Genomic DNA, 24,850 nt, shown 5'->3' with positions numbered 1-24,850 from the left:
GTTTCTACCACGAATTTTTTGAGAACATAATGTTTGTTTGCTCGAAATAATGTCCTTTTGGAGATTCGTTTCCAAAATGACAAGTGGGAGAAAATAGACCTCGAAAGTTTTCGAGGCGAACAACAAACATAAACGGACATTCCGGAGGCTTTTCGAAGCGCTTCAGAAAAATCCGAACTTATTCTTTAAGGACGTTAGAAGTGGCTTTAAAGAATAGATATCTCTTAGAAGACTTTACGAGTGCTTCAAGGAGAATAGAATATTCAAAGGACTTTCAAATGGCTATTGATATTCTATTTGTTTGATGTTCTATACCCAAGTAGGCATAGAATTCAAGTCACTGAAACTATGAGATTCTTCTATTAGATAGTGAAGAAACATAGAGATCAGGTCAATGAAGCTATGAGATTCTTCTATTAAATAGTGAAGAAACCTACAACTTGCAGTCAAACTATTATCATGTAGATTAATGAGTTTGTGACTTGTAAGAAAGCTATGACGAAACCTAGATTCCCTAAAATGGTTAGAGGCCATATATAGACTCAAATGTTTTAAATGGTTAGAGGCCATAAAACATACTCAATGTTTTGATGACAAAATTGAAATTTTGTTGATTTGCAAGAATGGGTTCACACCTATTGGTTGCAAGTTTGTTTTAAGGATAAAAACCATCAAACATGGAATTGTGTTCACACACAAAGCTAGATTAGTTGCTAAAGGTTACAAGCAAATTCATGGTGTAAATTGTGTTGAAACCTCATGCATAATCGTAATGCTCAAGTCTATAATTCAAGCAATGATTGCATATTGGTAAATATAGCAATTGGATGACAAAACGTATTCCTCAATCAAATGTTGGAATAAACTATGTACATGGTATGTCATAGGATTTGTGGATCCAAATAAATGCTTGAAAGAGAAAGCTAGCTTATAAAATCTAAGTACAGATTTAAGCAAGCAATTGGGAGTTGGAACTGTATTTTAGTGAAGCTAATAAGTATTTTAGTTTCATAAAATGTACATGATTCTTATAGATGTATAAGAAGTTTAGTGGGAGTACGTAAAACTTAATTGGTCCTATGTGTATCACACACATATCTCTCTATTGTGAAATAACATTCAAATGCTAAATACTTAGATTTGAGATTATTCATCAATAACGGACCAAGGCGAAACTTAGTACATACTGGGTATTAAGATCTATTCACAAAGATCTTATGATATTGTTTTGGATTAAGTAAATGGCATTTACTAAATCAAACACGAAAGTCTCCATTGGAGATATTCGACCCATGTGAATAAATCTAAGTAAAGAATGTTTGAACTATGTATAAGCATTTACTAAGTTAAACATCAAAGAGTCTAAATGAGATTCTTAACCTATATTATATGTCAAAGAATTTAGCTGGATTCAGTATCTACTAGAATTGAATGAGCTAAAGTTACATGAATAGAATTCAATTGGGAATTATTCTGCAAAAGAATTTATCATGTATGATATAATATGAGGATCGCCAAAAACGTATCGTATGACTTTAGCCATGACGAACATATACCAATCTCTATTGATCTAAGTGAAGATCAACTAGATTGAGACCAAGAATACTTATGGTACTTGAAAAGGTACATAGGAATAGTTCTTGATTCAAGGAAATAAAGATACGCTAAATATTGATGCTACACACATAAACACTGGCAAAGGATCAAGCAAGACCCTTTGGAGTTAACCATTGATAAGGACGAGCTATAGAGCATCGTGTTTTGAAAATGGCAACATGGGTTGGAGACCATGAGTTGTTGCGTGGGAAATTAAAATAATAATTTCTATGTTCTAAGATATAGTTGGAGAATCTTCCACATATCTATGAACTGCTTGGATAGGTAAATCCAAACAAAGCATCACTAGCAACCTATACAGTTGAAGTAAAAGTACTTATTGCCTAAGAAGCAATAAAACAGGGTTGTTTGTTTATGTTAAAGAGTTCTTCACTGAACTTGGATGGATCATATGTCTTCTGACTTGATGGTTCTTCATTGCAAGATGCGTAGAACTACTCTTGTAGCTAGAAGGAATAGATCACAAAACAAACACACTCAAAGGATCTTATCATCATATCTCGAAGAACATTCGATGAAAAGATATTAAGATTGGCAAAGCATGATAACTAAACCTATGCAACAAGTGAGAAGCAACACTCACGTTGTAGCACTGGAAATCAAGCATAACTTTGAATTCCATGAACTGTTTTAAAGATGGGTTTGAGGCCCATGGTTGTAAAACATTGGGGTTGAACATTTATCATATATGAAATGTATTTTCATATTCCATTTAATCTTGGTTTAGTATTAAATGATGAGTCCCTTCAATTTGACGATATATTCAAGATAGACTGTCAGGACCAGTCCTGTGACTAAGAAATGTCTATCAAGTGAACTTGAATGTCAAAGGTTGAAAATGGTCCCTAATCGGAGTTTTCTATAAAATTGGACGCATAGAAAACGTTAGACGATTAGAGTGCAAGATGACTAGTAGTTCTGTTTCTTGAACTATGTGGACATGGCAATGTCATAATCATTTGCATAGATACTTACTTTAGGGAAGACTAGTATCGGACAAGACCTATGAAACTTTACTGTAAGAGATGAAAGTCTGTCATAAGTAAATTTCATTAAATTATTAGACACTAAATCCTCAATACCTGAGTGATTTGAGATTACTTGTTTGAGAACTGGTTGCTTTGACGTTGACCAACCGTCGCACCGTAAAAGGAGGCTATAAAGGCAACGCTCAGGTAATCACCTATCAAACGAAGTCTAATCTCAAGATCGCAAGATTGGGATTGTCCTCCCATAAATCGGGATGAGATGCTTAAAAGTTGTACAAGGCCACTCGGAGAGCTAGAAACTGTGAAATGCATGGCCGTGCTCGGATGAATCATAGGCTATGATTATCCGTTTATTTGATCAGTTGAACTCTGAAACCGAGAAACACCTCTGGACATAATAAGGATGACAACTCTTACCTTATGTTCAAGAGCAAGCATCGAGCGACAAAGGAATTAGGAAATGCACACTTGTCCCTAAGGACAAGTGGGAGACTGAAGGAAATAATGCCCTTGGTCCAAGTATGCATTCTATGTTAAGTCTAATAAATGCGGTTCAGTATTAATTAACAAGTTAATAATTCAGTGAGATCAAGTGAGCTGAATGCCTAGCTAGAGGCCGCTTCAGTTCAAGTGGAATTAATGATATTAATCCACAGCTTACTCTTGACTGAACCCGTAGGGTCACACAAATAGTACGTAAACGGATCAAGTATTTAATGGCATTAAATACTCCATCTATGAATATTCGGAACCGACGGATCTTGGTTTCAGTGGGAGCTAAGATCGTCACAGGCAAGAAATGAATACTCCGGAAACGATGATATTGCCGGAAACGGAAATATGGATCGTATCGGAAATATGAATATTATCCAAGTCGTAGATGTTGCCGGAAACGGAAACATGGTACGTATCGGAAAATATTATTGGAAATGGAAATATTACCAGAATCGGAAATATTGCCGGAAACGGAAATATTGTCAGAATCGGAAATATTGCCGGAATCGGAAAATAATTCCGGAAACGGAAATATTAAATATTTGTTCGAAACGGAAATTAATTCCGGAATCGGAAATATTAAATATTGTTCGTATCGGAAATAGATTCCGGAAATGGAAATTTAATCGGAAGCGTATCGTACGAATTAGCATCGGACGAGGCCTGCCGGACGAAGGCCCAGCACGAAGCCAGGCCGTCGCCCAGCAAGCACGCACGCCACAAGCCCAGCGCGCGCCAAGGCCACGGATGCGTGGGCCTTGCTGCGTGGGCTGCAGCTCGCACGCATGGGCAGTCCTTGTGGCTGCCGTGTGTGTGTGAGTTTGTGCTCATGTGTGATTCCTGAATCTGCAAGAGTCAGTGTATGATTAAATGTCTATTCCTAATTGGATAAATTAATTAAATAGAATTCATGTAGGATTCTAATTCCAATTAATTCGCATCCTACTAGGATTACGATTCCTTTTCCATAACTCTATAAATAAAGGCCTAGGGGTCATAATTTATAAACAAGTTTCAAAGTATTCAAAAGTGAGTTTTTTGAGAGAAAATTAAAACACATCTTGCTCATAAAAGTGCCGAATTTTCTAGTACCTTAAGGGCGGTTCTAGTTGGTAAATCTTAAGGCGGATCCGGACGTGCTGTGGACTATCTACGGAGGGACGACATTTGGAGTCCTAAAAGACTTGTTCTTGTTCGGTTCGGGCGCAGCTAGGGAGGGCACGCAACAAAGAGTATGCATCTAATTATGCTATATGATTATGTGTAAATAATATGATTCCTGGGTTAATGGTTGTTTCCGCATGATTTATGTAAATGTCATATGTATCATAACCTAACACATCCGCCCATTGAGCCAAGGCTCTCATGTTTTCGGGCCAAGGCCCCATGTTTATGGACAGCGGTCCATCGTGGAAGACGTTCCACCATGTCATACTTGCCACGGCTAGCATGTGCACCCAAAAACTATGAATGAATTAAATAAAGGACTTTATAAAATGTTTTACTTTATTCTATTTGACAGGCTAAATCGCACTCATATCAAAGATAAACCTAACGTTCACCAACTAAAAATATAGCAAGGGAAGCAGGGATCGTATCCACAGGGAAACAGTGTTCTTTCTACTATCTATATAATATACTAAAAGAGAGGAAATCAATGTGGTGATGACAAGTGTCACTCATTGATTCGCCTCTCTTTTAATTAAAAATAATCTCTAATTAAGACATATATGAAATAATATCATAACTTGATCAAGCTGCCGAAAATACTCATATAATATCTTTAACTTTATTACTACACATTTGATAAATCATGATATCATTGTAACTGTATGTAAAACGGGTCATAGTTCCAAAAAAAAAAAAAAAAAAACAAGAAGCACAAGTATTAATTAAGTAACTATTGTAAAAGATATTTTTGACTTTTTTATTTTATATATATACTTATTACTCATTAAAATACATCAAGAGCTATGTATCTTGGCATTATTCTATTTCAATCTCACGAGTCACACCTAACATTATTCTTACATATTGTTACTATGTTTATAATTTATATGTGATTATCTGACACAATTATACTACGTTCTCTTTATATATTTACATTGACTACCTAACATAATTATAGTATATCTACTATAATTACTTTTCTTTAACATGCAAATCTCTAATACGAATACAATCTTTTCCAAAAAATACAATCTCTACTATATTTTCATTTTTTTATTCCTTTCAAATTCTACTAAATTTTTTTATGGATTTAATTTAATTCAAACTTCTTTTATTTCATCTCAATTTGCACTTATTAATTTGTTGACAAAAGTTGATAAAACTAATACATATTACATTTTTTTTAATTCAAAAACATGGTAAAACTAAATATTTAAGAGTCAAAATTACAGTATAAATAATTAAGGGAATAAAGTACTTAGTTTATCCCTTAAATTCTGCAATTTAGAACCAACAATAAATTTCAAAGGACATGCAATCTGTCACAAAACCAAAAATGCAAGAACCTAACATGTATGGACTCAAGTAAATTTTGAATTGACTATTAATTGTAATTGAATGTGAATGAAGTTAATTAAGAAAATAGTTGATTATAAATTTTATTCAATAAAATTTTAATTTCAAACAAAATCATATTGTTAAGAAGTAATTATTTATTTAACGAATAGACTTAAATTAAGCAAAGTAAATAAGTTTAATTGAAAATTTAGAAAAATGATAAATTAAGGAAATGATCAATAAAACAACTTATAATAAAATTTTCTTGAAAAAAATAGATTAAAATTAATGTTGAGATTCCTCTCAAACCAAAACAATTAGTCAAAATTGTGAGGCTGGCAAAAAATGGTGGTAGTATTATAATAAAATTATTATATTATTATTAAGTATGCACAACATAAATATTTTGAATATGTTATGTAAAGGATTGCAATATGTTATGCATGCATCACACTTTATGATCGGGCGAGTTTGGTTTTAGGTTGGGTCGACGACAAAGATAGACATAGATGATTGACTAATATTGACTAATAAATAGAGATTTTGTGTTGATGAGAGGGTTTGAGGATATCATCTACCCACCTTGGAGATGGAGCGAGTTTAAATTTATTGGATTTGAATACACTCACTAAATCCTAACAATGTATGTCACTTTTTAATATCAACACAATCAATTTTAATACCCCGTAATAACCTTATGTCAATATATTCAAAAGTTAGCTGAAAAATAAAGTAAATTATCTACTGCCCCTAAAAAAAAGTAAATTATCTACCGAATATAGGGATGTTAGATTGTTTGCGGGGCGGGTTCTTTTGGAGACCCTCCCGCGATTCATCTCATGGCCGAGCAGGGATGGAGGAAAGTTTGGTGGGTGATGTGGTTAAAAAATGTATGATCCAACGCGGTGATGAAGCGGTGATGGATTTTAGATTGGACCTGCATTCCTTGATTATCCTTCATCTAATTCATTATAAATATATCAACATTTTTTTACACTCCTTTTATTCCAATTTAATCGTCACACTTTCTTTTTTCGACCATCAATTTATTTTTCATACTTCTTTTATTGCATGAACTCACTAATATATTACATCTCTCTTCTCACTATCAAAATTTAAGGTCTCACTTATTCTGTCATTCACTTCAACTACTTTTGTGTTAAAATATAATAGATAAGCCAAAATCTACTTATCATATAAAACTCCGTGAAAACTTAATGTGACGATTAAATTGGGAGGGATAAAATACTATCCTACATATGTAGTATAACGTTTTGTTTATTTACTCAATTACTCTAATTAATCAGATAACCAAATTTCTTTACTCCTATCATTTACGATCAAATCACCAGAGTCAAAATTAGCTATTATAACATGCACTATGATACTCTGTTACATCATCATAGAAATTAAGGGAAACGAATGCGAGGTTTGGAAACAAACGGATTACAATGTTTCAACAATAACTAGCTCAATCGAATTATTATTGGTGGATGAGAAGTTAAATTATCACAATTTTACTTTATGATTTTGACATTTCTTTACTCCTATCATTTACGGTCAAATCACCAGAGTCAAAATTAGCTATTATAACATGCACTATAATTCTCAGTTACATCATCATGGAAATTAAGGGAAACGAATGCGAGGTTTGGAAACAAACGGATTACAATGTTTCAACAATAACTAGCTCAATCGAATTATTATTGGTGGATGAGAAGTTAAATTATCACAATTTTACTTTATGATTTTGACATCTACTTAGTAAAAATATTTTTATTATAATATGTTTGCAACAAAAAATTAATATTAAATATTAATGTGAAGCGTTGCAATATTACTTATATATAAAATTTCGAGCAAAATTAATATTTTGATATGTAAATCGCGCATCACACCTTGGTGATGCATGATGTGGGTTTGGATTTAATTGACTTGGAAACAATCATCACATCCTAAAAATGTGGTCATATTTAATTTTTTTTATCAATATTATGGTTAATAGTAAAATTATTTTTAATAATAAATTTATGTCAGAATTATCAAAATTTAGCTCAAATGTAAGGTGGATTTTGACCAAATATATTGATATTAGCTATATACTATATTAAAAGAGAGAAAATCAATGTGGAGCTGATAAATATATATCGCTATCTGATTTGCCTCTCTTATAGAAATAAAAATATATAAAATTAAATATTTTATTCTATAATTATTTTGAACAGCGTAAGGCGATCGAAGTGAGGTTCAATCTTGATTCAATTAACTTGCCCCTCATAAAAAAAAAATTTGATTCTATTTTCCTAATAAAAAAAACATTCTACACATGGAGAATATTATGTAAATTATACTTTATGAACTTTGCTAACAAATATGACCAATATAATGTTATCTTTTTATATAAAAAAAATTAATCCATTATACTTAGTACGTAGGATTTTTATAAAACTTTAAAAGTAGTCTACAGATATTGGATAATTAGAATACAAATAAATTAGAAAATCAATCAAGTATATATGAGTAAGAGTGTATTAAAAAAATTACTATAGTATTCTATAATATTTTAACAACTAAATTTGATAATTATAACCGCAATTAGTTGTACAATTTTATACGTAGTATATTTAGCAACTAAATCCGATATTATCACCGCCATTGATAGTAACATTTTACTATTTTTTTAAAAAAAATATGTAACTTTGTTAAACATGAAGAAAACTTGTGTAATCTAATCCATTTACTATTCTACTACTTAGTTCCTCAATTTTATAGATGAAAATCTTTGATTTTTACACTATCTATTATATTCACACATCCCTCTACTTTTTCTGGTTGTTTTTTGGTGATTATTAATACTTTATGATAAACATAGTCATGTACTCCGTACCCCATAACTTTTTTTTTGGATTTGTCTAAATACTTACAGAATATTACCATTTTTTTAAATAAATTTTTATTTATTTTATAATTTAAGATATTAACAGTTAAAGTTACTTATTAACAACCGTGAAAATAAAATTGGCTTATCCAAAAGCATGGTAGAAATAGTAAATAAGAAAATCGATGTGCATCTAACACACGTTACTCTCTACTTAAAAAAGCTCCTTCAAATATTTTAGGCTAAACAATTGAATTATAATTTAATCATTTTTAACAACATTTGTATACGTAATACTAAAATACTCCCTCCTTCCCGGAATACTTGACCTGTTTTCCTTATCGGGCCGTCCCTTAATACTTGACCTGTTCTAAAAATGGAAATATTCTAACAATATTATATTATTTCTCACCCCACCCCTATTAACACAATATTATATAATTTAATCATTTTTACCATATATTTAAAAGTTAGTTAAGGGAATGATTATTTATCGAATATATATAGTGATGTCACATTGTTAACGAGGTAGGTTTTTTGGGAGACCCCCGTGCATCCTCCTCAAGTGGGCGGGAATGGCGGAAAGTTTGGTGGATGATGGAGTAAAAAAAATTGAATTCGGCGTGGGTAACGGGACAAGGATAAATTTTAGATTGGACCCGCACGCGTTGCTAATCCTTCATCTAATTGATTATGAATAATAAAAAAAAAATTACTACTAACTTATTATAATATTTATTTATTTATTCAAATACTCTAATCAAACTAACAAATTGTCAAAAACTCAATAAGTTTTGAAATTCAAAACTATCTTACCAAAAAATATTGAGTCTAGGGGTGCGTTTGAGGCGGGGATGGATACATTAGGGGGGGGGCATGAAGAGGGGATAAAGTTTATTTTGTACCTCTGGGATTGAAAGTGGTGGGCATCGTTTCTATCGTGGATGGAGATGAAAATTATAGGCGGGTATGGGTGTGTAGGCCTCACCTCGCCTCAAAGTTATCTCTGACTGAATAAAGTAAATGGTGTAGTTAGGTGCTAAGTGGTCGGGTAATGAATTTAATGGTCGATTCCGCGAGCAATAACTAGGAAGGGTGGATGAGATAATTAAGTTTATGCTTGACACAAGAGGTGAATAAGAAAGAAAATAAATTTATTTGTGTACCCCTTATTTGTTTTAACTATTTTAATAAATAAGACACCGAATGAGAAATGTTAAATTTATCCATCATCAATTCTAATTTGGAGAATACGAAGTAGCTATAAGATCTATTTTGATGATAATTGTCTACCAAATTTCATATGAATTTATGTTTAGATTATAAATCGTGCATCGCACGGGTATTATACTAGTTAAAAGACTAACCTAGACTATTGGTAACAAGAATTGGATTGGTTTGTATATTAAACTAAAGCAAATAATCAAATCGGAAGATAACAATATTAAAGGAATCTAGGGCAGCGGTTCACCATAAATGCAGACCGGGATTGGACAACGGACAATAACAATCAATTAACAATCATAACTAGGAAAACATGCATCTCTAGAATCTTATGAATTCCTTAGGATAGAACAACTAGCGGGCTCTCGCTACGTACTAGAAATAATTCCTATCTAATAGCCACAAACCAAAAACATCAGATTTATACCTCTCGGCGCATAATCTAAGGTTAATCAAACTCAAATCAAAATAGTCCGGCCGAACAGAATTGACGAGCAATAATAATAAGCTATAGAAATTAATCAATCAATCAAATATCATGTCCACATATAATCCCAATCATGCATTCATGGATCCCCTAAACCCTAGAAATTAAACTACTCACTCATGATAATAAATAACAAAGCAAGTAATATAATAGAAAACATGATTAAAGCAATAAACTAAATTAGAACAAGAAGCAATACCAAATTGAAGAACAATGAATAATGAAAGCTTGAATTTTTGATTGAAAATAAAACTAAGTATTGGAACAAATTTGAGAGAATAATAAGCTAAGAAAATAAACTCAAGGTTCAAAACTAAAAATAAAAGGTGTCACTAAAAATATAAGGGGCTAGTATTTATAGTTTTGCCCAAAATAGAGCCCAAAATCGGAAATAAAAACTCGCGAAATATGCTAGAGGTTGGCGTCGCCCGATCGGGCGACGCTTCGCCCGATCGGGCAATGTGCTCGATAGACGGCCCGATCGGGCGAAATTCCGCCCGATCGGGCGGTTGCAAAATGCCCAGAACAGCGCCCAGAATGACCGCCCGATCCGGATCGGGCGAAGCCCGCCCGATCGGGCGCGTGTTGAAACTGCACGATCCTCTATCTTCAAAACGTCATATCTCCTTCGTTATTCGTCGGAATTAGGCGAGTGACCACTTGTTGGAAAGCTATTGAAGTCTAGAATCCAAACCAATTGGATTTACATAATTTAGAGTTGTAGAACTTGAGTTATGCTTAAAATAGTGGACTATAGTCATTTTTGTACTTTCTTCGTTATTCGCTTTGCTTCAAAACTCTTCAAACTTAATGTTTGTGCTCTCGAAAGTACATAATTTCTTGTATTGATTCAAATGAGTAGGAAATGCACAAAAATATGCTAATTCCTACAATGATGAACCTGAAACTACAAACACACTACAAGGAGCACATTAGTACTAAAAATCGCTCCGAAGAGCTCATTTGAGATCAAAAGTACTAAGGGACGGGGGTAAAAACTCTATATAAAACACACATATCACTATTCTCCATGTGTTATTAAATAAAACGAATTGAAATGAATTTACGTTGCGAGAATAGTTCGTTACTGAGTCTTCGGCTCACCGTTTTTGTTTTCTGTTTTAGGTACTGCGGGGAACGATGGAAACGAGTAGTTGCGAGGAATTTCACCTTAATAATATTCACCTAGTTTATGCTTAAAGTTATAATAGTTTAATTAAGAACTTTTAGTAAGCTATGTACTTTTATTTTGGAAATATAAAGGATTATTATATTAATTTGGAAATAGCTTATGATTGATGGTTGCCTTGTAATTCCCAAGAGGGAGTTACGGCAGGTAATGTCCCGACCAAATTAGGTTAATTCCGCTGCTAATTATGCTTTATTAAATGAATTAGAGGTCGGGGTGTTACACTACCACTCAATTTCATCTTTCGATCTTTGGTTGAGGAGACTAGAAATAAGTCTAAATGATGATCAAACATGAAGACTAGCAATAAAACCCTTTCAATCAACTAATAAACATCCCCCAATCACTAAACTCCCACATGCATAAATCAATTGTTCATGACTCAAAAGAGGGGTTCACCCGAACCCTAGAAATTTACTACTCACAATCCATGGAAATCAAACCAACAACAACAATAATCGAGCAATACATGATAATAAGTTGATAAAGATTAATGAAAATCAATAAGTAAGAACAAGAATTGAATAATACCACTACTTGATTAATTGAAATGAAAAGTAGAAAAGTTAGAGTTTACAAATGAAGCTTCAATGGAGGAAATTGCTGAAAATGTTGAATTACAATCTTGATTCTTGATCTTGAATTGGAAGATTAATCTAAATAAGCAAGTAAATTAAACCAACTAAGTGTTTTTTCTAGAGAGAGAATCTGAAAATATGAGAGAGTGTCTTCTAAGTTCTCCGCCAAAAACGATAATAATCCCCTCAACATTGGGGAATCCGTCAAAATTAAAAAATCGCAGAACACGTCGTCCCGGGCGGGACGGGATTGTCCCGGGCGGGATGAGAGAGCTGGGAAAAAATAACAAAGAGTTTCAGTAGCAAAATCCCGCCCGGGGTAAAATTCGTCGCGGGCGGGATGCCATGTCCCGGGCGGGACGGGTCCTCGTCGCGGGCGGGATGAGCCTTCTCGCGGAAAATCAAACATAGCCTGCTTTCAAATGGCCATAACGTCCTCGTTACTCGTCCAAATAAGTTGTGTGACCATTCGTTGGAAAGCTCTTGGAATAAGCTTTCATCTCCAACTAGAATCACAAGAAAATATTAAGTAGAAAAAAAGTTATGCTCGTTTTAGTATGGCAGGTTGTGCACAAGTTCGACTCCTTGGCTTTTCCGGTTTCTCCGGCTCTTTTCTTGGCTCTTTGGCTCATCAAAATGCTCGTGGATCACCAAATACCTACAAAAAGGGTAAGGAAACAAGGGACACAAAGAAAAACAAAGAAGAAAAGGCCTAAAAACTAGTAAAACTAAGAAAAGTAAGAAAATTGGAAAAAGTAAGGAAAAAGAGATAAAAATCCACTAAACTAACACTAAAGTCCACCTAAAAACACCATCCTTAGTGGGTTAAAAACCCACTTATCAACAAGTAACACCAGCATAGAAAGCCAAGTAACACCAGTCTATACAAAGAACCTCTAGAACCAAATTGAAGAAACTGCGATAAATTAAAAATAAGAAAACTAACAGCGAATACAATGTATAATTATAAGTAATAACAACATAGAAAGTCAAGTAACACCATTCTATATAAGGAACCCTTAACATGAAACTGCAATAAAACAAGAAAAGTAACAACTAATACAATGTATAAGTAACAATAACATAGAAATTCAAGTAGCACCGGTGTATACAAGGAACCTCTAACATGAAATTCAAGAAACTGCCGTAAAACAAGAAAAGTAACAGCAAATACAATGTATAAATAACACCAGTATAGAAAGTCAAATAACACACGTCAACAACTTTTTCTATATAGAAGTTGCGTGAGAGGGAGTTACACGCGTGTGTCACACCGGCCATCAATTTGATGGTGTGACTGGTCACACAGAAGACGCGCTACACACAAAATCCTAGTTTATTCTTGAACAATTTGTTTTTCTTATTATCTTAGTTGTGTGGCGTAATAATAACACTGAGTCACTGACACACTCTATTTCCAATCATAATTACGTAAAATGTTTATATCATAGATAGACTAATTGAGTTTAGACTTGGTGGGAGAGAAAATACACGACCCACATATATCCATATCATATCATTAACATTTGAAAATTGAAAATGGTATTATACACCAGACAATTGAGATTTCATAATTATATATAACAAAAAAAAAAAAAAACGGATATTTCATGAAATGCCCTCGAGTTTTTCCATAATTCACCAAACGCCCATCAAGTTTCAATAATTCATAAAATACCCCTCACAATTCGTACAAATACCCAACATACCCTTACTAATAACGGACCGTTAGTCTGCCGTTAGCCAAGTTTTCAATTCACCCAAATGCCCCTATTCTGAAACTTATTTCACCAAATGCCCCTATTGTGAAACTTATTTCACCAAATGCCCCAAACTTAACTATAGCTATTTTGATGTTTCAGCGACTAGTTTTTGTGTTTGACAGGTAGCTGTTGGTCACGGTTGACTATAAAAGCCCCTTTGCTGAATGGTTCTTGTAAGTTAGATGTTATTTTGATTTGCTTTGCTAATTTCATAAGATTTTTGTCATGATTTTTCTTTCAAAATCATCATCTACACCCAATGAGTCCACATATATTAGAGTACCTACCAAATTTTGTTATTGTGCTAGGAAATTTGTCATTCGAAGCTCTGATACAACACTCAATCCACAAAGGTTGTACTACAAGTGTGATCCTTGAAACAATCTGAGATGGTGAAAGGGAGTAGTTGAGCAAAAAAACAAGGGGCAACAACACGAAGGACAATGCGGGGGAAGCTTAGACGAAGGAGAAAGTATTGAAAACAGGCGAAACAGTAAGATGCAAGAAGAATTGAAGCAAATGAAGAAGAAGCTAAAACAACAACAAAAAGTAGTCAAAGTTGTAATACAAATGGGGATATTGATGTTTGTAATTTTACTGTTTGTAATCATGAAGTAAACACAAGTAATGAGAAACAAATTCACATTTCATAAATAATTGATGTTGCATAATCTGCACAAAATACCAAACTGGGAAGCATTTCTGTTTTTAGCTTCACTTACAAAACATCTTTGCACCAACTACATTTAATGTTATTTTGTACTCAATGAATATGTGCAAGATCAAAACAGATGTGCAAAAAACTACCCCAAAAAGCATTAGCAGCTATCCAGAAGAGCTTGTGGAACACCACTTCAACCTCCATTCCTACCACAATAACAAAATTTGTTAGGTACCCTAATATATGTGGACTCATTGGGTGTGGAAGATGATTTTGAAAGAAAACTCATGACACAAATCTTATGAAATTAGCAAAGTAAAGTAAAATAACATCTAAAATACAAGAACCATTCAGCAAAGGGGTTTTTATAGCCAACCATGACCAAGAACCACTTTTTAAACACAAAAACTAGCCGCCGGAACATCAGAATAGCTATATTTAAGTTTGTGGCATTTGGTGAAATAAGTTTCCTAATAGAGGCATTTGGTGAAATAAGTTTCAGAATAGGGGCATTTGGGTGAATTGGAAACTTGGCTAACGGCGGACTAACGGCCCGTTATTAGTAAGGGTATGTTGGGTATTTGTACGAATTGTGAGGGGTATTTTATGAATTATTGAAACTTGATGGGCGTTTGGTGAATTATGGCAAAATTCGAGGGCATTTCATGAAATTTCCAAAAAAAAAAACAAATATGATCCACAAAATATAAATATGAGTAAAGATCGAGTAAGCTGGCATTTGACAATAAGTCAAACACCTTCTTAACTACCAAAGAAATCTCTGCCATGCAAATTAGGAGTAGTACTATACTCATCTTGATCATATGCTGCATGCTGCATGCTGCGTAAAAGCGGCCGGGGTTTATAGTTTCCCAACCGTTTTGGCAGTCGGTAAAAGCGGCCAGTTACCGACTGTTTGAACAGTCGGTAAATTATTTTTCTTCATCGATATATTTTACGTTAACAACGCATTAGCCTGTCGTGTAACCACCAAGCCAAGCTGATTACACTGTTCCCTTTAATCATGCACTTAAATTTCCCACCTCCCATATTTTGGTCAATTGGTCTCTTTGTTCCCCCTTTCGATAGTTGGAAATATCAAACATATAAATAATAATGCATTTTTATATACACCCATTTAGTTTTATATACACCCATTTAGCTAGGCTTTTTTGTACAATGATTAGCTACAAAAGTTTCTTATATTATAAAACTAGCTTGTTCTTTATTCGTAGTAGATCGATGGTGCTCGAAGGATAAAATAGAATCTGCTATATTTATTTTATTTTCACTACAATTAAGTTATTTTTGGTACAGAGTTGCTCATTTTGCCGCTTAATCATTTTACGTAGTTCAAATTCCAGTATTTGGAAATGAAAAAAGATCATTGACCCGCCTTTATCCTTAATTGGAGCACGCAAGGCCAGGAGATTAGTTACTACGGATTTTTCATGAAATACCCCTCAATTTTTACGAAATTTGCTAAATGCCCCTCGACTTTCAGAAATTCACCAAATTCCCCTCACTTTCACTAAAATACCCAAACTACCCTTACACTTAACGGACATTAAGTCGCCGTTAGCTGCACTTTACTATTTTGCCCTTATTTGTCTTTTGGGCGCCATTACCCCTCTAAACCCACTTCATTCTTCATTATAGTTCAAAAAAATCCCGTTTCTCAAACTGCCTCTCTCTCTCTCTCCCCTGTTCTTCAACATTCAACCACCATAACTGCATCATCAATCACTCAAAAAGCTTCAAAATTTTGCCGCGCGTTGTGTTGCTGAAGTTATGTCCTGGGTTTTCAACCCCAATTGATTTCTCAGAAAGGGGTTTTTTGCTAATTGCACTAGAAAGTTGAAGAAGTGTAAGTCCAATTCAGAATTTCGTGTTCGTAGTTAACTCGCGCATCGTTTAAGGTGTGTAATCACAATCGCACTTAATTTATTTTCGATTTTTCAAAGTTCTGTTGCACAAATTTTAGGGTTTAGGGTTTCTGAAAATTTGATGTTGGAGATGACTTTTATGTTTGTGTTTTGATGAAAAAGAGTTGGAATTAGTTGTATGATGTTATGCATGTCAATTTGTTGATGGAAATTTAAGTTTTTTTCTTGATGATTTTGTGTGTGGTAGGATGTCTGCTACTTGGTTGTTGTTGCATTATAAATGTCATGACTTTGATGTGAGGGTTGTGGACAGCTGATAAATGTCAATTGATCGACATATTATTGGATATTTTTGAGGAGTCAAGTAAGCAAAATGTGTTTTTGCCTAAAAAGTTTAGGTTGTACACTGACTCACCCATTGGGAGGGTAGAATTAGTTGATGATAGTGTAATGCTTAGAATGTGAAGGTGGAGTATTGGCAAGGAAACAATAGAATTGTGGATAGAGGATTCAGACACTCCAGGGCCGGGGTAGCTTTAGGTCTATTGTATCTCTGCTTGTGAGGCAAAGGAAGGAGGGGGAAAGAAAGTTAAGGGAGAGACAAGATGAGCTCTTGAGGATGCAAAGAGAGGCTGAAGAACAGAGGAGGATAGAAGAGGAAAAGGAGAGGGCTAGGAATTGAAGGAAATGGAGGAACAAATGAAGTAGACAGTACGTGGCTATGGAGTTCCCAGTGGTGGATGTTGAGAATGATGGGGTTGAGTAAGTGAGGATTATTACCTCAGATGATGATGATGAAGTGTTTCCTGGCCTATCTCAACCACAGCCACAAACACAAGACTCCCCCTCTCCTAAGCATCCTACAAAGTCTAAACCTATGAAGAAATTGACTCCTAAAAAGATGAAGACACCAAAAAATGCTCTCCCAAAACGAACTGAAACCACATCCACCCCAAAAACAACAACACAAACACCTCCACCCCCTCCTGAGTCAAAACAACAAACTGTTAGGTTATGATACATATGACAAAACATAAATCATGCGGAAAAACCTTAATGCCAGGAAACATATTATTTACACATAATCATTTAGCATAATTTAGGAGCATACACTTTGTAGCGTGCCCTCCCTAGCTGCGCCCGAACCGAACAAGAACAAGCCTTTAGGACTCCAAATGTCGTCCCTCCGTAGATAGTCCACAGTACGTCCGGATCCGCCTCAAGTTAGACCAACTAGAATCGCCCTTAAGGTTACTAGGAAATTCGGTTAAGTGTTTGCAAGTGTTTGGCTTATTTTTCTTTCAAAACTTACCCTTAGAATACTTCAATCCCATGTCCATAAATTATGACCCTAAGCCCTTATTTATAGAGGTTTGGAAAGGGAATTGGAATCCTAGTAGGATACGATTTAATTAAACTTAGAATCCTACAAGGACTCTAATTAATTAAATAATCCTTTTAGGAATAGGAATTTTAATCATACACCAAATCCTAATAGATTTAGGAATTGTGCATGGACACAAACACACACACGCACGGAGCCACGAGGGCGCCCACGCGTGCGCGCGCTTGGCCCACGCTACGCAGCCCACGCTACGCAGCCACGCCTTGGCGCGCTGGGCCTGCCTTGCGGTGGGCCTGGCGCTGCCATGGGCTGTGCGTGTTGGCGTGCGTCTTGCTTGCTGGGCGATGGCCCGGCTTCGTGCTGGGCCTTCGTCCGGCAGGCCTCGTCCGATGCTAATTCGTACGATACGCTTCCGATTAAATTCCCGGTTCCGGAATTCATTTCCGATATGAACAATATTTAATATTTCTGATTCCGTAATTAATTTCCGTTTCGAACAAATATTTAATATTTCCGTTTCCGGAATTATTTTCCGATTCCGATAATATTTCTGATTCTGACAATATTTCCGTTTCCGGCAATATTTCCGATTCCGGCAATATTTCCATTTCCGATAATATTTTCCGATACGTACCATGTTTCCGTTTCCGGCAACATCTACGACTTGGATAATATTTATATTTTCGATGCGATCCATATTTCCGTTTCCGGCAATATCATCGTTTCCGGAGTATTCACTTGCTTGTGACGATCTCAGCTCCCACTGAAACCAAGATCCGTCGATTCCGAATATCCATAGATAGAGTATTTAATACCATTAAATACTTGATCCGTTTACGTACTATTTGTGTGACCCTACGGGTCCAGTCAAGAGTAAGCTGTGGATTAATATCATTAATTCCACTTGAACTGCAGCGGCCTCTAGCTAGGCATTCAGCTCACTTGATCTCACTGAATTATTAACTTGTTAATTAATACTGAACCGCATTTATTAGACTTAATATTATATTCATACTTGGACCAAGGGCATTATTTCCTTCACAAACACCTCCACCCCCTCATGAGTCAAGACAACAAACACCTCCATCTCCTCCTCAGTCAACACAACAAACACCTCCACCCCCTCCTCAGTCAACACAACAAACATCTGACCCCCAAACTGAGTCAACACAACAAGAACCTACACAAACTGAAAGTGCAACACCAAATGAACCACAAGCAACAATACCTGAACTTGGTGTTCCATCCAAACCAAAAAAGACAGGGAGAGCTAGACCTAAGGGGTTTAGGGTGGGAAAACCAACACTGGTGAAACTGGGAACATATGTTCCTAAAACCAATGCTAGTAAGGTTAAGAGAGGGATAGGAAGGGCATGTAAAGGCAAGGGTATTGTTGTGTTATCTGATGGTGAGGATGATGAAGACAGTGAGGATGATGATTTTGAGGGGGCTGTGAGTGATGATGATAGTGAGGAAGAAAGTGACACAGGGGATTTCATTATTGACGAGGAAGGGTTAGAGGAATTACAGGATGATATCCCTGAGGAGACATTTGAGGATTGTCTTGATGGTAGTTCTAGGATGGACAGAAATTACAAAAATGGCAAGGTGTATGTTGAGAAACCATTTGGTTCTATTAGGCTAGATCCCTGGATAATGTTTAAAGATAGGGAGTCCTTTATGAATGTCCTTATGGACTACTGCATTCATGAGGGGTTCGACTTGAGTATGGAGAAGTCAGACAACCAAAGATACACTGTTGTTTGTGCAATTGAGGGCTGTGATTAGAGGATTCATGCCTCAAATATGGTAGATAAGTGCAGTTGGGCAATCAAGTTTATGAGTGGTGAGCACAAACTGTGTGGTAGGCTTGAGTTCAACCCAATAGTGACCACCAATTGGTTGGTGAGGAAGTTGTTGTCAGACATTGAGGCAAACTTAGAAATACTTGTGGTCACACTTCAGAGGTATGCTCAGGAGAGGTTCCAAATTGAGGTGAAGAAGAGGCTTTTCTATAAGGTGAAAGCAGTGGATAAGGAGATCATCCATGGTAGTTTTAGTCAGTCATATGCACTCTTACCTAGCTATGCAGGGATGATCAAGGAGACTAACACTACACCATAATAACCTTTCAATAGCGCTTTTTTCAATAAATTACAGCGCTTATTAAGCGCTGTTAATTATAGGCGCTATTAAAAGAATCATAGAGCTTTTAATAAGCGTTGTTAATGTTACCTTATTTAGCAGCATTCAATATATAAGCGCTGTAGATACTCAATGCAAGGGAGGAGGCATTGCGACTCCAAATTAGTGACTTATTTAGTATAAGAAACACCAATGTAATGATTTTATAAGAGACTAGTTATTGATTTAATTTTTTGTTTAACAATTAATACAAACATTTGCAATTTGAAATAAATATCTAATAATAATAATAATAATACAATATTCATATCCCAATTACAATTCTGTATAAACAACAAAAACCATTTCATAGCTCAATTACATCAAACAAACATCTCATATCTTTTAACCACGTACAATATTCATTTGTCACAAATTGGGAAAAAAATACTACACATAAAGCACAAAAGAAAAACATGACACGCCCTGTGAGTCCTCAATTGGCCTTGATCATTACACCATTATTTGAACCTATACATATTCATGAATATGGGTATGCTTGTAATCATGATCTCCTTTCCTGAATCCAGTGCCATACAATCCAAAATCAATGCCATTTTGCCGAGAGGCTCGAGAGCACTATGAAATTAAAAAAAAAGGTCAATTAATAATCAGTTTTTTAAAAAAATACACAAAGCTATTACATTTATATCTGAAGTAGCCAACAATTATTCGAAAGATCAAGTATGGGAAAGACAAGTATGGGATTGAGGTATTTTCTTTCTGATTACCCAAATGTTGAACTAGCAAATACATAATCTGCTGACTACTAACCTGGTCATCATCTTAGAACAAGGACGAAAGCCTAGAGTGAATTGACATCCTATTTTCTGGTCATCTTCTCAGCTGCAATTCACTCTTAGAAAATGCCTTCTGATCACGATCTGCCCTGAACTTTCCTAACTTGACACCACTTCCAGCCCATATTAATCATCCAGCTTTAGGTATGAACTTTCCATTTTCTGTCCAAACAAAAACAATCAGTTATCATAATCTATATTCGGCTCAATTAAAACTAAAGCAATTGGAAGCAAGAGATAATGAGTATCCAACCTGGTGACACCACGGTGCATAGAAGACAAACCTTATGACTCTTCTGTCCTCCAATGTCCCCATGTTTTGTGACTCGATTAGTTCAGCAACCTCCCAATTCTATGCACTACCATTCTGGTTTTGGAATAATCATATTATTTCAAGTTAAGGAACATGAAAATCAAAGCACTCTACTAGAATTTTAGTTATTTTATTGTTTTGAAAGATGTACTTTATGTTGTTTTACCACACTATTAAAGCCTTATATACTCCATATCAAATTAGATCACCAAGTCTTACTCGATATAGAAATGAGACAGAGATCAGAAAACGCGCATAATAAACTGCGAGTAAAAGCTCATAATACACAAAGGCTTATCATCCTAATCAGTTGGCAGATGAATCACTCAGTAAAGTACATAACCCTTTTGTAATGCTACATTCAAATAGCCCAGTCATAATACATAACAGGGGTTCTGATTTTAGAATAAATCAAACCTATAAAATCCATTAACTTCAAATTAGGCCACCAGTAGCATAGTTTTTGGTGTTGACATAAGCATCATAATGATTAAACAATAGAGGCAATACATTTTCTTCAATTTTTCTTTGTTGATTACAACATAATTTCATAAAATATTTAGCAAGTACAGAATACCTGTTACTCTGTTAGAATATCATCTTGCCTTGCTCAGTAGACACATAATTTTACATTTGGCCAAATCTTTTGGTGGCAACGATGGCTAACACCAGATGACCACAAGTCCATAACGCAGTAAACCCGAACCAAAATGTCTCGTCCAGAAAACCATAGTTAAACAGCAGAGTGTTGATTGCAGCGTGAAGCACTTGATCCAGTTATGAAGTGGTAGCTTCCATGCCCACTAAAAACAACTCAAATCTCACAGCATCAACTATAAACAACTTTAGAAATTTAATAGTTTAATATTTAACTCCAAAATACTTTTATTTCACCATGTCTGCATTGATTCATAAGGTTTTGACTCAATTTGGGGAGAAACACAATAGATTGAGAGGAAATGGAAGCCTTTCGGCTTATAGACGAATGAAACACCTGGGTATAACTTGGAGTCATTGTATATCTGCATTCATTCAGTTTTCACTAAATTTCTTATACTTCAAATTAGAATTAAAATCAATAATTACCCGCACGACTATTTTCTATAAACAACGGTTTCATTAGTTATCTTTTTCTCTAACTAATACTGATTACATAAGTTAAACGACAAAAGAAGATTATTGCTGTTACTTGTTAAAAATGTGTTAATAATGCTAAAAGTTACAGGTGTTACAGACTTACAGGTGGTAGTTATTTGTTTGTCGTTATATAACAAAATTCTAATAGTGAACTCCAATCTCACAGCAGATATTTTCAAACCAATATCCAGAAAATAATAATCAGTTTATCATCAATTTCCCCTTCCCTTTTTCTTTAGCTAACTAGAGTAAAGAAACACTAGATGCAACTTTTTCCCCTACACAAGAAGAGAAATACAGGACACAATCATAAACTCACAAGAGTTCACCATGCACCATGAAGAACGCATTCAACAAGTTTTTTATTAATCAAACAAGGAGAGAAACCTCCAAATTGAATATCTAATACACAAGCACTTTTTGTCCTATATTTTTTAAGTTCTCTATGAACTAGCAACTGCTTTGTAATTGTATAACCATCGAAGTATGCAACAACCAACAAGAAAAGAGCTTTAAAACTCAAGGACTATATGTGAGATGCGAGTATATATATCAGCTGCATAGAAGGTAAAAAGATTGGGTAATTAGAACTTGGAAAATATTTGGTGAATTGGAAAGACGTTGGTGTTTTGAAATGTATTGGATTAACACTCTACTTGTTAGTGAAAATCATACATCGAGTGTGATACACCATCAGGATAGTCTGTATATATTGGCAACCATCAGACTCAATTTTAAACATTAGATGCAATTTTCGGAGCATCAAATGGTGCGTGGTAAACTAGTTAATAGCATTAAAGCTACACCAAAACCAAACCACCCAATCTCTCTAAGCAACAAATACGAGTTCATACTTCACTAAACCTTAAGGTGGAGAACACCAGAAAAGTAATTTATTATAAATTTAGTCATTATATATCGGAAAATCCTCAGCAATGCAGGAACGTATCTATTGAAAAATTTAACCAAACAAAGGATGTATATAAAATCATAATCTAATTCAGAATATCAATAATAACGCAATTCAACAATATTAGAATCAAATTATACCGGCATTCAGGAAGATCCTCTTGGAAGACATCCAATTAAAACCTAAAAGATCGATAAAAATTCACTAAATCAAGTCATATCTTCACCTAAAATTATGGAATTAAACTTATCAGAATCACTAAATTTCGGAAAAACATCAAATTCAATAACAGATCTTAAATAAACAACAATTCACATGTGCAAACTTGCAAATCTCAATTGATAAACCTGTAAAACGCAATTAAATTGAAAATTAAAAAGACATGCATACTCACTTAAAAATCGTAATTCATAGTAGGTTTCATCACAAATTAAGAAGAAGAAGAAGTAGGCCTGGCTGATTTCATCACAACCGTCGATAAAGGCTTGTCGGAGAATAAGCCAAATCGCAAATAACTTGGATAAATTTCGAATTGAAGGAATTTGCTCGAAAATATTTGGATTGTTGAAATTTGGGATTCCGTAGAACTGGGATTCAGGGATTGGGAATGAAAACTTTACCGACCTCCAAATCGCAAATGATTGTTTGTTTCCGGTAGAAATTGGGATTGAGGGATTAGGATTGGGATTGAGGTCAATTTGGGATTGGAAATTTTAGTCGATCTTTTAAGCAAATGGGAACGAAGAACTGCAGTATTTCGAAGGGGTAAGAGGGAAAACCGTTCAGGGTTTTCTACTTTTTTTTAGTTGATTTTTTTTATTTAAGTGTAAAGAATTTCCGGATGTTTTGGCAGCACTTTAAGAGTAAACGCTGTATTATCAAAGTGTATTGCAACATTTAAACGTTGTTATTTGGTCATAACGACAGCGTTTTTTCATAAACGCTATTAATTAGGTGTTATTGATATTAATGACAGCGTTTATTAAAAAACGCTATCAACGAGGTGTTGTTAATTGCTTATTTTGGTGTAGTGTAACCCTGGGAGTTATGCACTGATCACATGGCATAGTGATTCTGGGAATGTGCAACCAAGGTTCAAGGCCTGTTTTTTTCTCATTTGCTGCACATTTTAGGGGATTTCTGAAGGGGTGTAGACCCATAGTTGAAATTGATGGATCTCACCTAAGTGGGTATTTCAAGGGGATTCTTCTGGCTGCCTTGGGGATTGATGGAAACAATGAGATATTCCTGCTAGCTTATGGGGTCGTGGACACTGAAAGCTAAGAGAGCTGGAACTACTTCATGAGGATCCTAAGGGCAGTGTTTCAGCAAGAAGGCTGCAACAGGGATGATTGAACCTTCATCAGTGACAGAATGAGGGTAAGTTATTTCACCAAATACCCTTTTACATAAATAATTTTCACCAAATACCCTCATAACATAATTTAATTTCACCAAATACCCCTACACTAAGTATGTTATTTTCACCTAATACCCTTTTATTTCACCGACTTTGTTGTTTCATTCACTGATTAAGGGGTGGATTTAGCTGTACATGAGAACTTCCCAAGGGCCACTAGAAGGTGTTGTAGTCAACATCTGTACATGAACTCCAAGAATGGTGGTTGGAGTGGAGAACTGTTCCACAAGTTGTTCTGGATAACTGCAAATGCTTTCAACCCCTATGTTTTCAACAAGGCAATAGAGAAAATAAATGGCTTTGATCCAAATGCAACAAAGTACTTGGACACATGTACTGAGCAGTGGTCCAGACATCAGTTTGACATAGAGGTGTGTTATGATCATAACACAACTAACTGTTTGGATAAGTAAATCAAAACAAAGCATCACTAGCAACTATAACTGTAATAGCTTGTTTTTAAAGC

The 24,850-nt window shown here is 34.9% G+C and overlaps 1 long non-coding RNA gene across 5 annotated transcripts; it reads right to left on the bottom strand.

The window, feature by feature from the left end:
- Positions 1-20,021: 20,021 nt before the first annotated feature.
- On the bottom strand, positions 20,022-23,806 carry LOC130462661 (uncharacterized). 5 transcript variants are annotated; one of them, XR_008923289.1, is made up of 6 exons: positions 23,359-23,796; positions 23,105-23,146; positions 21,495-21,720; positions 20,858-20,971; positions 20,579-20,766; positions 20,022-20,383 (listed from the first exon to the last, which is right to left on the bottom strand). It is a non-coding gene; the product is annotated as an uncharacterized lncRNA (long non-coding RNA). The 5 variants fall into 5 exon arrangements; XR_008923286.1 differs by having other exon boundaries at positions 21,495-23,146; positions 23,359-23,806; XR_008923288.1 differs by having other exon boundaries at positions 23,105-23,795.
- Between the last annotated feature and the right edge of the window lie 1,044 nt (positions 23,807-24,850).

This window comes from Spinacia oleracea, chromosome 6, assembly GCF_020520425.1.
Source record: "Spinacia oleracea cultivar Varoflay chromosome 6, BTI_SOV_V1, whole genome shotgun sequence".
Lineage (NCBI taxonomy): Eukaryota > Viridiplantae > Streptophyta > Magnoliopsida > Caryophyllales > Amaranthaceae > Spinacia > Spinacia oleracea.
This window is presented reverse-complemented; position numbering and strand designations above follow the sequence as displayed.